This window comes from Scatophagus argus, chromosome 15 (genome assembly GCF_020382885.2).
Source record: "Scatophagus argus isolate fScaArg1 chromosome 15, fScaArg1.pri, whole genome shotgun sequence".
NCBI classification, from domain to species: Eukaryota; Metazoa; Chordata; class Actinopteri; family Scatophagidae; genus Scatophagus; species Scatophagus argus.
The window spans coordinates 1101715-1118298 of NC_058507.1; the positions used below are offsets into that span (position 1 = coordinate 1101715).

At 47.0% G+C, this 16584-nt stretch overlaps 1 protein-coding gene across 1 annotated transcript in view; it reads right to left on the reverse strand.

Moving 5' to 3' along the window:
- Nucleotides 1-16584, reverse strand: part of LOC124072110 (neuronal PAS domain-containing protein 3) — a 209946-nt gene that overhangs the window by 116365 nt on the left and 76997 nt on the right. The window lies entirely within an intron of this gene.

Consider the following 16584-nt stretch of genomic DNA (forward strand, 5'->3'; position numbering starts at 1 on the left):
TCATCAGGTCGTTTGAGTACACCTTTGAGAACTCGACCAGCTCAGGAAGATCTCGTACGAGATACGATCCAAAGTTTCACAAGAACCTCTAAATGGATGACTGGCAGAAATCATGTAGTTACTGTAGTTAATCTGTCAGCGCTCCACATCTACGCTATGACATCACGTGATGATGTCACACCGATGACTTCCTCACGTGACAAACAGATCCACCCCCCACCGTATCACCTCATTGTGAAGCTGAGTGGCCGACAGTCTGTCTCTCCTTCCCGTCGTTCTGTTACTTCCTCTTTTGCTTCACCCTCTCCATCACTTTCCACTCTATTGCTTCATATCAAAGAGCTGCTCTGTTTATTCTCTCTCTCTTTCACCCTTCAACAACAGCAGTGACGACCATACTTTCCTGCGGCCTCTCATCATCATCGGACGCCGTTATGAATTAACTCGGCAATAAATCAGCTGCTTAAAACCTCTGTGGGCTTCCTGCCGGCACACAGACACACACACACACACACACACACACACACACACACGTACACACCCACACACACACACACAGGTGATTAATTTTTGCTGTAGCAAAAAAATGCAAGAGGAAAAGTGTTAGAGGGATAAAAGGGGGTGGTGTAAAGAAAAGGAGAGGGATGAGATGGAGGGATAGCAGAGAAACACTTAGAGGAGGAGGGGGAGGAGGAGGAGGAGGAGGAGGAGGAGTTGTTTAGGGCGAGAGATGAAAAATGGCTGTCATCTGGCGAAGAATATCATTTTCATACTGTTTGTCATTTATTTATCAGGCAGAACAAACAGTAAATGATGAGAGGAGAGGAGAGGAGTGGAGAATAGAGGAGGGGAGAGAAGGATACAGGAGTAGAGAGGAGGAGACAGGTGAGGAGAGGAGAGGAGGAGACAGGTGAGGAGAGGAGAGGAGGAGACAGGTGAGGAGAGGAGAGGAGGAGACAGCAAAGGAGAGAAGGAGAGGAGGAGAGGAACAAAATGTAAAATACAGTGTAGAGTGTAGAGTGTAAAGCTTCCACTTTGAGCTGAAGTATCAGATATGTTTAGTGATTTGTCAGCAGGGGACATTCAGAAAGCAGCTACAGTCCTTCAGTTATTATTTCACACACGCTGAGCCGTTTATTTTCATGGCACAGCAAACGAAGCAGCAGAGACTCACACGACTGCTGCTGGGAGACCAAGAGCAGCCAAGCACACGGAATTTATATGTTCCACAAACTTAGAAAGCATTAGGTTGATGGACGACAAATGGGTCTGTCTGCTCTGTGTGTGTGTGTGTGTGAGTGTGTGTGTGTGGACAGGGAGTGTGTTTGACCTTGACTCTAACAGACATATTTATCATGTGCCGGCTGAGTAGGTAAATACAACACCTGTGATCATTGTGAACGTGTGTGTGAGTGTGGGTGTGTGTGTGTGTGTGAGTGTGTGAGTGAGTGAGTGTGTGTGTGTGTGAGTGTGTGTGTGTGTGTGTGTGTGAGTGTGTGAGTGAGTGAGTATGTGTGTCAGTGTTTGGGTCTTATAAACATGAAATGAAACCGTGTTCAGTTCAGCCAGGTGACTTGATGGTGTTTTAAAGAGCTCGTCATGGCAGACGAGACGTGTGTGTGTGTGTGTGTGTGTGTGTGTGTGTGAGTGAGTGTGTGAGTGTGTGTGTGTGTATGTGTGTGTGTGCATGTGAGTGTGTGTGTCACGTCATAAAGTTCAGCAAGGTGGGTCGATGGCTTTTTAAAGAGCTTGTCAGCTGAAAGGAAGAGATATGCGTGCTTCTGCGTGTGTGAGGCTGCGGGCAGAGAGCATGCTGGGAGGTTCACCTCGGGGTCCATTTTTAACTTCCAGGTCAACCGGAGGTCAAACTGGCCATCAGTGATGTGACAGGAGCGGATTTGGTGTCCGAGCTCCTGTCTTTTGGACTGATTCATCTGTTTGGACACAGCAGCTGCTTGTTCAGACTGTCACACTGACAGCTAAAGGAACAGTTCACCCAAAAGTAAAAGTCATGATCTGCTCACTACCACTGGATGAGATCACAGAGGACTCACGACGTCGGCGTCCCTCAGTGTTTGTCTCATCTCGTCTCGCCGCGCTCGTTCGAGCTTGTGCAGCCACTGCAGACTGGTGTGCTAATTCTTTTAGCTTAGCAGCTACGGTAGACATTTTGGCTTTTAAAAGGATGTAGCCAACGTCTTTTCAAGCTCTATCCCACACAACTCTTAATGCTGAGACTAAACCAATGCTCTCGTCCTCGAGGAACGTTAAGACTTCTGTCCGTTAAAAAACAAAAAGCTAACGCACTGCGAGACAATATTCCACTTTACGTCCTGCCATCCGGCGCTCTGAACAAGCACACAGCTGGGTTGAATTGGCTTCGACAGAAGGCCCACAGGTGTGCAGTGAATGTTTCAACCGAGATTAAACTTGAATTTATTTTTCTTTTTGGTCTCCAGCGGCCGACGATCCTCCTCCGAACAACAGCTGTGTGGCAGCTTTCAGAGAGCCTGACCGAAGCCGAATCAAACCTGCAATCTGAACGCCTCCTCCAACACTCCGAGATTAAAGCTGATTTACCTTCGCTCAGTCTCATTTTGCTGAAACAGAAGTTCATCTTTATCACATTTCAAAGTAAACTCTCAGCTTAACTTTTCTGTCGCGGGCAGCTATCAAAGGATCAGCTCGTGCGTCCAAGGAGGCCGAACTGAGATGAAGAAAATTTCAGAGTTTATTTAGAAAAAGTAAAATGCATGCAGGAACGTCTCTGACGAGATAGAGAGAAACACGGTGAGCAATATGAAGAGAGAGAGAGAGAGAGAGATGAAGGCGGAGATAAAAGGCGGAGGAGCGCAGCACGGTGGCCGACGGGGACATCTGGAGACGTGCGAGGTCCTGAGCGCCGATAGCCATCACACACACAAACTTTACCATCTGTGGAGTTAGAGGCCCTTAACAGCTGATAGAAATCTCTACACACACACACACACACACACACACACACACACACACACACACACACACACTGTTAAAGACGTGAATCTGGTCAACATGGATGTTCAGATATAAAACGCGTGTTGGCGAGGGAGCACATGTGGGAAAAGGAAAATGAATTGATGCAAAGTGAGGTTTTAAGAAGAAGAAGAGAGGAAGAGGAGTGAAGATCTGTGGCAGATGATGGAGTGACGGAGCACATTTCCTCCTTCGTCTCCACCTGACCAATCACCTGTGGGGTCTGCAGCAGCTTGTGAACAGTAACAACAATCAGGTCTGCAGCTAATGATTAACCGGATTATTGAACAATCTGCCGTTTATTTTCACTGTTAATCGATTAATCCTTTCGTCTATAAACCTGTGGGAAATTCTCCTCAGTTTATCAGAGCTGAAAGAGTCATTTTCACAGGTCGTCTTTGTGTCCAACCAGCAGCCCAAAGACTCTTCATTCAGTGCCAGAAATGACTTTAAAGAAGCGGGAATGACTGAAATGATTAAACAAATATCAAAAGAGTTTGTGATTAGTTTCGTTCCGTTAAATAACTTTGATTAATCGACTACGACTCGATTAATCACGACAGGTTTTGGACAAACAGGAGCAACGGAAGAGAAGAAGAGGGGAGAAAGACGACAACCCTCCCTCTGTCCTCCTCTGGATGCTCTCCCCCATCTTTCAATTCAGCCAATCAGGAGAGCCGCAGCCGAGGTTCCACCCCGTCAACTCCGGGGAGGACGAGAACACACACACACACACACACACACTCAGACAAAAGGCCCTTCAGGAGGAGGGTAATTGCTTCCATGGCGATGGGAAAGGGAGGCAGAGAACAAGTGTCACTTTGGATTAAGCCCCGCCTGCTGACATCGCCATGGCGATGACACCGCTGCTCGCTAAGAGCGTGTGTGTTCGCTGATCAGAGGACTGAGCGCCAAAACCAATCTGCCTACTGAGAGGAAGAGGAGGAAGACAGAAAGAAAGAAAGACAGGAGCAGAGGTGGAAGAGCGAGAGAGAGGAGGGAAGCAGATAAGAAAACCAGTGAGATGAAACACAAAGATGGACGAGATAAAAAAGAGTGAAAGAGAAAAGAGGAAAGAAAGGAGAGTCCTGGATTGACTGGAAAGGCACAATAAACCCGTCATAAAGCCGACAAATTATAGGATTAAAACCTGCTGAGAGAGAACGAGTGTGTGTGTGAGCTCACATCACACATGTGAGTAATCCTAAAACAGACACACAAGCCTCCATGTTTTCTTTTTGCTTCAACAATCGAAAAGAGTTGAAGAACAAAAGGTGATCTGATCCTAAACAGCAGCTCAACCTGTAAGCATCAGTCCAACAGAACGACCGCAGTCAGCTGACCAACATCCAGCCAATCACAGCTCGGTCAGGCTCAGTTCACTCACAACTCTGCTCACCTGCAACGACCGCTTTCATCGTCGACCAATCAAGTCACAAAGTGTCCAACGTTTCACTGAAACGACTGAGGAGGCAGCAGAACATAAAGGACCAGACAGAAAACAGCAGACACAACAAAAACTTTGAGTGTGAGCGTGATCTCTACCAGGACGCCACCTCCTGCTGCCACACACACACACACACGCACACACACACAATTATTACAGGGCTCATCATCCTCCAACAGGACTGTAGTGATGGAGGGATCGGAGTGAACCAACAGAGAGCTGCTGGTAAATCCCTCCATCCTACTGAGAGACAGAGAGAGAGACGGAGGGAGAGCGGGGAAGGGAGGGAGAGGGGAGGGAGGGGAGGGAGGGGAGGGGAGGGAGGGGAGGGAGGGGGGTTAGAAAAGGTGAGGAAAAGGATGAAGCAGGAAACTTCAGCGTGAGGGCAACTGAGGTGTGTGAAGCTGGTTTTCACGATGGAACACATTTCCTGCTTCCTGTTTCCTGTCCTGGTTGGTGCTGCACCCACAGTCTTTATCGGTCTATAGTCTGTGAATTCATATTTCATAAATACTATTTTAACTAAACATGCTTTTTAAAAATAAAACAAAGGGGTTTTCTGCTCTGAAAGCCTGAAACCGGTTCACAGTGGAAGAAGAACGTGTTAACGCACTCCGGATGATTTTAATAAAACCCTTCGACATGTGATTAATTCAAACGACCACATATTTGAGTTCCTGTCGTTTGAACAGCGACTGTTTGTTATGGGATGTTTTTCTGCTTGCGGGCATTTTGTCATTTAATTTCACAACAGCACTTATCTACTTTGGAAGGAAACTTTAATTCATTAATGCACAACACAGCACAATTAGGCCAAGCTTCAAACTAACAAGATAATGAACATTATAGTGTAATAATGCGAATTTTATGGATATGAGTTGAGGGCATTAATTGCTAAAGACGAATAGTAACATGGATTAATGGCAACAAAACCTGACATGAATAAACGCAAGGCAACAAATCACAGCAGCGAAGAAACACACTTCATTAAAACTCAACAAACACACCAAGAGTCAGCGCGTGAACGCAAGCGGGACACATGATTCATGTTGTTGGATCAGTCTGCTGCTTCCTGGACATCATCTTTAACTCCAGCTCAGAGAAACACCCAGCGAGTCCAGCAGCAAAAGCTTCATTCACTAAAGTTTGCCCACAGTCACATCCTCACGCTGCACATTTCATGTTGGAAGCTCACATCCAAACTGAGGGCTCACGCCGGACGCAGGAGGAGCAGGAGGAGGTGCAGGAGGAGGGGGAGGAGGAGGAGGTGGAGGAGGAGCAGGCAGAGCAGGAGGAGGTGCAGGAGGAGGGGGAGGAGGAGGAAGTGGAGGAGGAAGAGGAGGAGGAGGTGGAGAAGGAATAGGAGGAGGAGGAGGTCAGAGGAGGAGGAGGAAGAGGAGCAGGAGGAGGAGGAGAAGGAGGAGGAAGAGGAGGCGGAGCAGGAGGAGGTGGAAGAGGAGGAGGAGGAGGAGGTGGAGGAGAAGGAGGAGGTCAGAGGAGGTGGAGGAAGAAGAGGAGGAGGAGTTGGAGAAGGAGGAGGAGGTCAGAAGAGGAGAAGGAGGAGCAGGTGGAGGAGAGGAGGAGGAGGAGGTCAGAGGAAGAGGAGGTGGAGAAGGAAGAGGAGGAGGAGGAGGTCAGAGGAGGAGGAGGAGGAGCAGGTGGAGCAGGAGGAGGGGGAGGAGGAGGAAGTGGAGGAGGAAGAGGAGGAGGAGGTGGAAGAGGAGCAGGAGGAGGAGAAGGAGGAGCAGGTGGAGCAGGAGGAGGCGGAATACGAGGAGGTGGGAGAGGAGGAGGAGGAGGTCAGAGGAAGAGGAAGTCAGAGGAGGAAGAGGAGAAGGAGGAGGAGGAGATCAGAGGAGGTGGAGGAAGAAGAGGAGGTGGAGAAGGAGGAGGAGGTCAGAAGAGGAGGAGGAGGAGCAGGTGGAGCAGGAGGAGGTGGAGGAGGAGGAGGTCAGAGGAGGAGGTCAGAACAGGAGGAGGAGGAAACAGTAACGACAGACTGATAGAAAGATCACACGTGGCGAAGGGCAGCTGAGGAGAAAAGAGGGATGATGAAAGAGGGATGCAAGAAGAGGAGAAGGAGGTGACAGGAAGGTTTAATCCTCCTCACCTTCACCTCCTCTGAACTCCATCCCCTTGTTTCAGCCTTTCCTTCTCTCTTTCCCTCACTTTATTTCTCTCTTTTGTCTTTGTCTCGTCTCCTGTCCTCTCTCCTCCTGCTCTTTACTCCACTTCCTCCACTCCTCTGTGTCCTTCCTCCCTCTCCTCTCCTCCCGTCTCCTTCCTCTTATGTCCTAACTTCCTCTCCTCCTCCTCCTCCTCCCTGGGTTCAGTGGTGTGGAACAGTTCAGTATTAGCTCTGAAATTAGCAGCAGTCCCTCGTTAAAGAGTTGGCAGGCGCACACACACACACACACACACACACACACACACACACACACACACACACACACAGTGTTAATGGTATAAAAGCTGCTGCCACCTTGGAGACACAAAATTACTTGAGACCCTCTTTTTCTCTTCACGTCTTCATCATTTCTTCTTTTTTTCTTTCACTACACACCTTCCTCCTCCTCCTCCTCCTCTCTTTTGTCTCCATCCTCTCCTCCCTCGCTCTGTTCTTTCTCTCCTTGTCCTGCTGTAACCTTCAAACAAAGAGACGACTCTCCCCCTCCTCCCCCCCCTCCTCCCCCTCCTCTCTGGCTCACAGCCAGCAGACAGTGAATGAGTCTTCCTCCCCTAAGACCCTCCATCATCCTCCTCAGTCCTCTCCCCTTCCTGCTGGCCTCCTCCCCTCCTTTCCTGGTTCCTTTTTCTTCCTTCCTTTCTCTTTTTATATTTCCTCTCTTACTGCTTTTGCTTCCCTCTTCTCTTCTCTTCCTCCTTCCCTTTCTGTCCTTCTTTCCTTCCGTCCCTCATTTCCTCTTCCTTCTCTCTCCTTACTTTCTGTGTCCTGTTCTTTCCACTTTGCAGTTTACTTTTCTTGTATTTGTTATCTTCTCCAATGCTCTTCTCTTCACCTCCTGACCACCTGCCTCCTTCCCTTCTCTCCTCTCTTTGTTTCTTTCCTCCTTTTACGTTTATCCTTCCCTTCTCGTCTCTGTTGTCTTCTTATCGGTCTCCCTGTCTCCCCCACCCTTCCATCTGCCTCCTCCAGACCTCTCAAAATGACTTTCTGATGTGAAACTTCAAAATGACTACTCTGAAACTCTTTCTACTGCGGTGAGTACATAAAATACCACAGTGTAGAAATATTCTGAAGTGCCAAAATTAAAATGACTCTTTGTGCAGAATAAGGTCCACAGTATTATTGGGTGTTCATCACTTTAATGGTAAGTCAATAAAGTTTTAAGTCAGCCTGTTCATGAATCATAAACTCTCTGTTTGTTCTGTCATCAGTCCATCTGTAGTGCAGGAGAAGTACAGCATTCACTTCTGAACTATAGTGGAGGAGAGGCATGAAGAAGCAGAGAAGGGAAAATACTTGAGTACAATGTTCATACAGTACAGTACTTCGGTGAAAGTACCGAGTTACTTTCCAGCACTGCAGCCGAGGTTTTGGTTTGGTTTGGTTTGGTTTTGTGAGCATCCATCAAAGCCGCAGGCTGCAAATCTGTCTGAACAGAGTCTGGCTAGCAGTTCCCATCCACTTCCAGTCTTTACGCTAAGCTAGGCTAACTACATCCTGACTCCAGAACAGAAGAGCTTCTTCTTCTGCTCCGACTCTCCAGGCAGGAGAGCACATTTCCAAACTATGAATATTTTTAACATTTTTTAACAGCTCATGTTACTTCAAAATCACTAACACACACACACACACACACACACACTGTGCAGACCTGTGGCTTGCATAACAAGATGGCAGCAATGCAGGCCAAGCAGGAGTCAGGACCTGACAGAGGGATGTCAGTGTGTGTTTGTATGTGCGCTCGAGGTGTTTATGTACTTGAGGTGTGTGTGAGAATGAGAAGCGAAGAGGTGTGTTGGCAGGCTATCACACACACACACACACACACACACACACACACACACAGTGTGGTGTATCCTCTCCACAGGCCTCTGAGCTCTACAGCGCTAATTAGTTTGGCAACAGAGTCAGAACAACATACCTTTGGCCTACAACCTGACACACACACACACACACACACACACACACACCTCTTTCCAACATCCAGTACACACTTGTCCATGTAAACAAACACACAAACTCTCACTCTGCTGCTCAACATTCACAGAGACGTTTCATATTTCTCCGTATTAAACTGATCAGTGAGTATTGATCAGCCATGAACACACAGCCAGCTGTTCACAGTGGGCTCATCATCACCCTGAAACTGATCACAGCTCATTCACGAGGAGACAAAACACAGCATGAACCTCCGACCGTCCTCACTCCTGTTGGACGACTTCTGCACTGACTGTGAACACGATGGAACAAGCGGTCGCCCGCGTTCCCATACGAGCATCACTTCTCACTGGGAGTTTCCTTTAATTTACTACTTTTACTCCAACCTCAAACCAAAACCACACTGACACACACACTCACAGTGACACACACAGCTGAAGCCCAGCCTGCAGCTCCTCATTTACCCACTGAAACCACCACACACACACACACACACACACACCTGCTGGGTGCCACCCTGCCAGCCTCTCTGGCTGTGATTGATCAAAGCTGGTGCTGAGGCCAGGCTGCAACACACACACACACACACACACACACACACACACACACACACACGTACTATGTATTATTAATGAGCTAAACACTCAGAGGAAGTCTGTCTCTGTCTCTCTCTCTCTTTCTTGTTTATTTTATTCTGTATGATTTATTTTGATATTGAGAAAAACTCACAGATGTCATCTCAGATCCTCTTGGATCCTAGTAACCAAAACCAGGTCCAGGATCCAGGCTGGACCAGGTCAAACATTATATCGGGTCCTGTCCGGGGCCGTCCTCGTATGGACGCTGCTGTACAAATAAAGTTTGACTGTCTCGTCCGTCTGTCAGCATGTCCCTCTCAGCTCCTTCAGGGTGTCCGAGTCCACTTCCTGCCAGGAACCAAACCTCAGATGCACAGGCTGCAGCCCAGCGGCAAGAGAGAGAAGTTGCCATTTTGCTGAAGTTTGTACATTTTTATATCAACATTTGTACAATAACAATCGCATCACATTCATTCAGGACCGTCTCCGGGACGACTTCGACGAGCTTCCTGTCGCCGTCCACAAACAACATGAACAGACACATAATCTAAAATCTGACAATCCATCCAACAAGGAGACACACTGGAAGAAATCCACCTTTTTAAAAGACATTCATTTAAAAGATAACTAATAACTGTTGCATGTTGGGTTCAGGAAAAATGCTTTGACTATGAAAGACTAAACCTGCACAGGTGAGCTAAATGTTTGTTCCAGCTCTTTGTGTTTTTTTTCATCAGTCAGACTGCAGCGTTTATTTCCCATAATGTCGGTGGCTGTTGAAGTGGACTCTGTCCCGCCTCAGCCGCTCTTCATCCCAACACACTCGCACTTCTGTCTGCAGTTTGCAGAGCTCGTCTCCCGCTCGCCGTCTCGGCGTCCTCCTCTCCGCCAGAGAGCTGCTTTGTACAAAGCAACAGAGAGCTGAATAATTGATGCTGGATGCAGCTCACAGCACCTCCTCTGCCTCCACAGCTTCTCCTCCTGGTGTTTCTGCTGCTGTTGCTGGTGTCAGTAATCATCAAAAACACAAGAGCCAGATGAGACTGAAGCAAGGAAGGAAGGAAGGAAGGAAGGAAGGAAGGAAGAAGGCAAAAAAGAAAGAAAGGAAGTAAGGAAGGAGGGAAAGGAATGAAAGAAAGAAAAAAAGAAGAAAGAAAGAAATAGGGGAAAGAAAGAAAGAAAGGAAGGAAGCAAGGAAAGAAAGGAAGGAAGGTAGGAAGGAGGGAAATGAAAAAAGAAAGAAAGAAAGGAGGGAAAGAAATGAAAGAAAGGAAAAAGGAAGAAAAAAGCAAAGAAAGAAAGAAAGAAAGAGGAAAGACAGACTTTGGAAATGATGGAGCTGATTGGTTCTAAAGTCATGTAGTAACACACACACACACACACACAAACACTCCTATAAAGGTTTGTAAATTACTGGGAACAGAGTTAGATATCATTCTGTGTGTGTGTGTGTGTGTGTGTGTGTGTGTGCATGTGTGTGCATGTGTGCGTGTGTGCTGACGATAAAAGTCTGTGCCGAGAGGAAATGTCACTTATCAGCCCCTCTAATCACTATTCATATTGTCCCCTCACACACACAAACACACTCATTCATAACGCTGACAGCTTCGGGTTCTGCCGCAGCCCATAGGAAGATATGAGCAGGCGATACACAACTGGAAGCAGAGAAAACTGAATTAAACCGACCGACCGGCTGACCGGACCCAAACCGACTGACTTACTGTCTGTTTATCTGCCTAACAAGATGACCGACTGACCACCTGGGAGGCCGAGCCGGCGCAGGACTGATTTACTGTCCGTCTGTCTGTCTGTCTGTAGTGGAGGAGTCTTCACCTGGACGCAACACCTGGACCCAACAAGCTGCCAAGCAGGAGACCACTGTGTGAGACCACTCCCACCCAAACGGCTCGGACATTTTGGCGTCGCACGTTTGGCACCAGAAGCGGATATTTTCAAGATGACGGGAGAGTTTCTAGCCATGTTTGTGACGACAGAAGCAGATCTTCAAAACAAAACACGATCTTTTCTACCACCAAGTGTGTGTGTGTGTGTGTGTGCGTGTGTGTGTGTGTAACAGATCAAATCTGAAGTGTGAACATAATCCATGCAGAACTTACAGTACCAACACTTTTACTGAGGTATAAATGCACAGATGAGGTACATATGGTCTCAATACTTCACAGAAGTACTTCATTACTTCATGGTGTGATTGGCGCCAGGAGTAAATGAGGGCAGAAGACACAACTAAAAACGAAAGTGAAGGAGGGATGTGAGAGAGGAGTGAACAGAGAGGCGGCGAGGCGCACAATGACACGAGGATTTGCATAAACGCTCCTCGTGCTTTTGTTGCTGCAATTAGCTTCAATAGCTTTTAGCTTCTCACACTCACAATGGCTGCGTGTGGGCGTGAAGAGAGCCGCGCTATCATACGAGCGAGTGAGGGGAATGAGAACCAGAGGAGCTCCGGCGCAGACCGGCTTACGCCGGGCCGGTTTACAGACGGGCTGTAATGTGGACAGTTAGAGAACTCAAGCTGCTTTCACGCAGAGGATCATAAGCATCAAAGTTCACTCGTGACCTGTGATGAAAATACTCCCAGCCAGCATCCAGCAGCAGCACGCTGTCCCCGTCAGCAGTGCGCTCAGCGTTCGGGTTCAGGATTACGGGTTTGATTTAGGGCTCACCAGGACTCACATAAAACTGGTGAAAACGACTTGTGGGAAACAAACAAACTCGTTTCACTGTGGGATTCACAACGTAGCAGCAGCACAGAGCTTTTGGCAATTTAATTATCGTCCTCTTTCATTCTCTCTCTCTTCCTCCATCCTCCTCTCTCTCTCTCTCACACACAAACACACACACACACACACTGCATGAGAGCCAGTTTGAGTTCTTAATCATGGCAGGACCCGGCGGACTCACTGAAGCTTCCAACAAACACAGCTGGCCTCCTGCCTGACCTGCAGACACGTTACCACCTTCTCCTGGCCAGATGGACCTGTCTGTGTCTCAGAGAGTGTGTGTGTGTGTGTCGGAGTGTGTGTCTGTGTCTCAGAGTGGGTGTGTGTGTGTGTGTCGGAGTGTGTGTCTGTGTCTCAGAGAGTGTGTGTGTGTGTGTCGGAGTGTGTGTGTGTCGGAGTGGGTGTGTGTGTGTGTGTCTGTGTCTCAGAGTGTGTGTGTGTGTGTGTGTGTGTGTGTGTGTGTGTGTGTGTCTCAGAGTGTGTGTGTGTGTCTCGGAGTGTGTGTGTGTGTCTGTGTGTGTGTTGGCGTCTGACACTCGTCCTTGAATGAAGACGTGATGGTCAAAGAGTGTGTGTGTGTGTGTGTGTGTGTGTGTGTGTGTGTGTGTGTGCGCTCACTAACTGGACATCCCATCAGCAGAGCATCTGTGATCCGGGCCCTCCAGAGGGAGTCCCCTGTCAGACACTCAGGTCTCATCCCCACAGGCAGGACAATGGACCCGGGCGAGAGACATTCAGGAAGAACAGCAGGGACAGGAGGGAGAGAGAGGAGTGTCTTTTGTCCAGCAATGATTAAGAATTTAGAGCAGACGGTGTGTGTGCGTGTGTGTTTCAGCCACAGGTAGTACTGGAACAGGTGTTACAGTGTGTGTGTGTGTGTGTGTGTGTGTTTCTTAGACAAAGACACTGAAGCAGTTCTGGGTGTGTGATTTGTCCTCATAAATCTTCAAAAGAAAAAGAAAATAAATATAAAAACATAAAGATGAATAAATAAAAGAGAAAATTAATATCAAATTATAAAGAGAAATAACAATTAGCATTTTATTTATATCACATTTATATGCTCATTCGTTTCTGTATGTATTTATTAATATAAATATGTGCTTTTAATATTTTTATTTCATATAAATTGGTCTCTGTTTTCTGCATATCTTTGTTATTTTATACATTTATACTTTTCACTCATGCTTCAGCCTTTTATGTTATATCTTTATATTTGTGCCATATTTATTTAATTTATTTAATTTCTTTATTTAACGTGCTTAATATTTCTATACTGTTTTACTTGGTTTTTTAAGATTTATTCCTCTTTTCATTTCCTGAGTTTTTTTCTTTGCTTCTTCACAGGTGCTCCACAACAAACAACAACAAAACAACAAACTCCTCATCAATAAATCTGAATTTTTGAAACAAACTCTGGAGATCTCAGGTGTTTTGTTTCTCTTCCTGCTTTTATCAAACTTGGTTGCGTGTGTTTATTTTTCTGTCGTATGTATTTTAATCAATTCCCACCGTCAGTTAAGTGATTGGCTGATGCAGTGACCAATCACACAGCCGATCTCCTGTTTGTCTCGACTGACAGCCAAGGATCAGAGAGTCGAAGGTTTCACACGTCAAGAGAAGAAGAGATCATCATCATCATCATCATCATCATCATCATCATCACAAGCTGATGACTGAACACAGTGAACACAGTCAGTCTGAGTTACGCCCAATGCAGAGCGCTTAAGCAGCAGCAGCAGCAAACAGATTAGGTTTTATTCTCCATTTGAGTTTATACACTGAGCCAATTAGTAAATTACCAGCAAGGAGAACAACACAGTGTAAATCATGTCTGAGTTTGTGTCCCCACAGCCTGTTTAACCGGGCAGTAAAAGGCCTCTTTATACTTTTCACCCCGTTTGGTTCTCAGTCCCAACCAACGCAGTCACGCCGCCACAGTAAAAACTGGGAGCTGATAATTAAAGGACTCCATAAAAAGTCGGCTGCACGGAGCGTCGGGCCAACTGGATCGCTGATCGATCCACCTTAAAAAGCCTGCAGGCTGAAGAAAAGCAGCCATAAACCACACACACACACACACACACACACACACACGTACGCACACACATCGCTGGTGCCACTACTACTGATAATACTACTGCTAGTACTGTGACTTCTACTGCTCACATTACTGTTGTTAAAAGTACCACTGCTAAAGGTACTGCTGATACTGGTGAGCCTGGAGCAAACAGTGGACACGCTCTGAATACAGCTGATACTCCTACTGGTACTTCTGGTAATACTACATATTGACAGCTGCTAACATTGTTACTGCTACTGCTAATGCAAGCTAACTGCTACCTCTAAGAGTGATAATATCGCTGTAAATATCAGTAATATTTCTGGTGCTCCAACTAGTCCTACTTCTACCACACAGTATAATACCACTGTGTCTTTTAATACTACAACCCACCGCTTCTTCTGCAACTGTTTCTACTGCTGCTATTACTAAAACTATTGATTACTGTTAATACTAATGATACTACTACTGCTACTGCTCATACAGCAGCAATACTTCCAATAGTACTACAGTTAATACAAGTACTACCAGTCGACTACTACCTTGAATACGATTACGCATGATAGTACTGGTAACACTACAACAATTCCTATCCAGGTACTACTGCTCCAACAAATTACACCACTGTTGGTATTACTACTACTGATGTAGTACTAACACTGCTGTTACTGGTAGTACTGCAGCTGTAGCTGCCACTGTTGGTCAGTAATTGTACCACTAAGGGTACTTCTACATCTCATACTGGCAGAGCTTCAGTTCAATTCCATGTGAACGTTAAAACGGCAGAATTTAAAATGGAGTTTGGTGCTTTTTCACAGCACGTCTGAGGTGCAGCTCATACGCTCTGGCTGCGTGGAGTTTTTACCCGCTAATTTCCAGGCATTAACACCGTCATCCGGTGTCTGTTATCACGGCACGGCACGGCTCGGTCCTCCTCCCTACTCTGGCCCTATCTGAGAGAAGGATTGCCAGCTAAATCTTTTCCATGTGGCAAGTGAACCATGACTGGGAGAAATAGGCTGAGATCCTGCCCAGGGGGAGGTGGAGAGGGTGGAGGGGGCTGATCACAAGGGGAGACAGGTGGATGAGCAACAGGTAGAGGAAGTGCGGGGAGAGAGAGCGGCTTCTAAATGCAGCATGGCTATCGGACTATCAGCCAACAGACAGACTCACGGCGGCAGAAGAGGAGCCAATCTGAGGGAGACTTTCACAGTTGAATCACCAGAAAACAGGGCGACACGGGCTGGATGAGGAGCCTGCCGGTGCACCTGTCTGTCCACCTGTCTGTCTGCCCAAACACAGGAAGTGCTGGGCCTTTCAGCCTGCTGCTCTCAGCTGTTTAGTGGAAGTCAGTCTGCAGCAAGCAGCTGGATCTCCGTGAACCTTCGGAGCGAGCTTCAGTTTCACACTGGACTAACAGCATTTAAATGAGACGGTTACGATGAATAACCAGACTCCAATAAGAAAGACTGTAAATATTTTAATTATGGGAAGATTTCATGATGTTATTGACTCAGGAGTTTTGTCTGCACTTCCATCAGTAAAATAAAGGAAAACGGCCTAAAAGCCGTTACATTCACACGCTCAGACTATCACACAAAATTCAGTCCAATTTTAGACCCGAAATCAGCAAGTGATCCCAACTGCTTTGAAACACATTTGCTCCAAATTGAAAAAAAAAACAACAACAACAACAACATGACTGTAGTTTTACTTGTCGAAGGCTCGACCTTCTCTCATCTCGTTCTTCGTCTCTTTCATTGACACGTTCTTTAACTGCTCTAATATCCAGGATTTCAAATTTCCCCCGAGGAGCCCTGCAGGTCCCCAGACACTCAAAGATCCTCTGGACCAAACAGAGTCTCTTGTGAGGCTGATGTGTGAAAAAATATTTGAAAACCTCTCGGTCCAAGCGAGAGATCAAAAAACCAACATGTACCGTAAAAAACATGAGATATCCCCTGAAAAATAAACCGGCGTGCACGGTTAATTAGAGCGAACTCCAGGCTGCGCTGCAGCCGCTTCGCCTCCCCAAAGTCTCCGACAGCCGACTGCCGACGGCCTCCTGCGCTCGAGCCGAGCAAATCTGAATCCAATTAAAAGTTAGAGATCGAGTTCAGCCTCAAATCGTGGATGATTTGCGAATCTAAAGGCGGCTGGAACAGAAATCAAAGGCAGAGGTGTGTGAAGTCCTCAGGTGAGCTGCTGGAGCTAACGCGTTACAAAACTAATCGCCAGGGTTTGATAATGGAGTCTGTTTGTGCACGATACACACAAAAACAAACTCGTTTTCCAGGCAGAGAAACAGACGGACGCGCAGACGGGCGGAGGGATTCAGGTGGAGAAGCTTTCCTCAGGTTTGTTCATGAGGAGGCCTGCAAGACAAAAAGGACGGTGAGACAGTTGGAGCGTCAGACGGACAGATTGTGCAAAGCTTCTTCCTTCAAGGTGAACTGAGCTGCTGACAGCTGACTGCTTCCTGCGTTTCAGACAGCAGGTCATTGTCACACCTTCGTTTGCTCCTCGCTCGCTCCTCCTCGCTCTCTTCCTCTTCCTGTTTTTCTCCTGCGTTTGATCCATTGATGGATTTAAGGACACGTGGTGATGGAGGCGTGAGG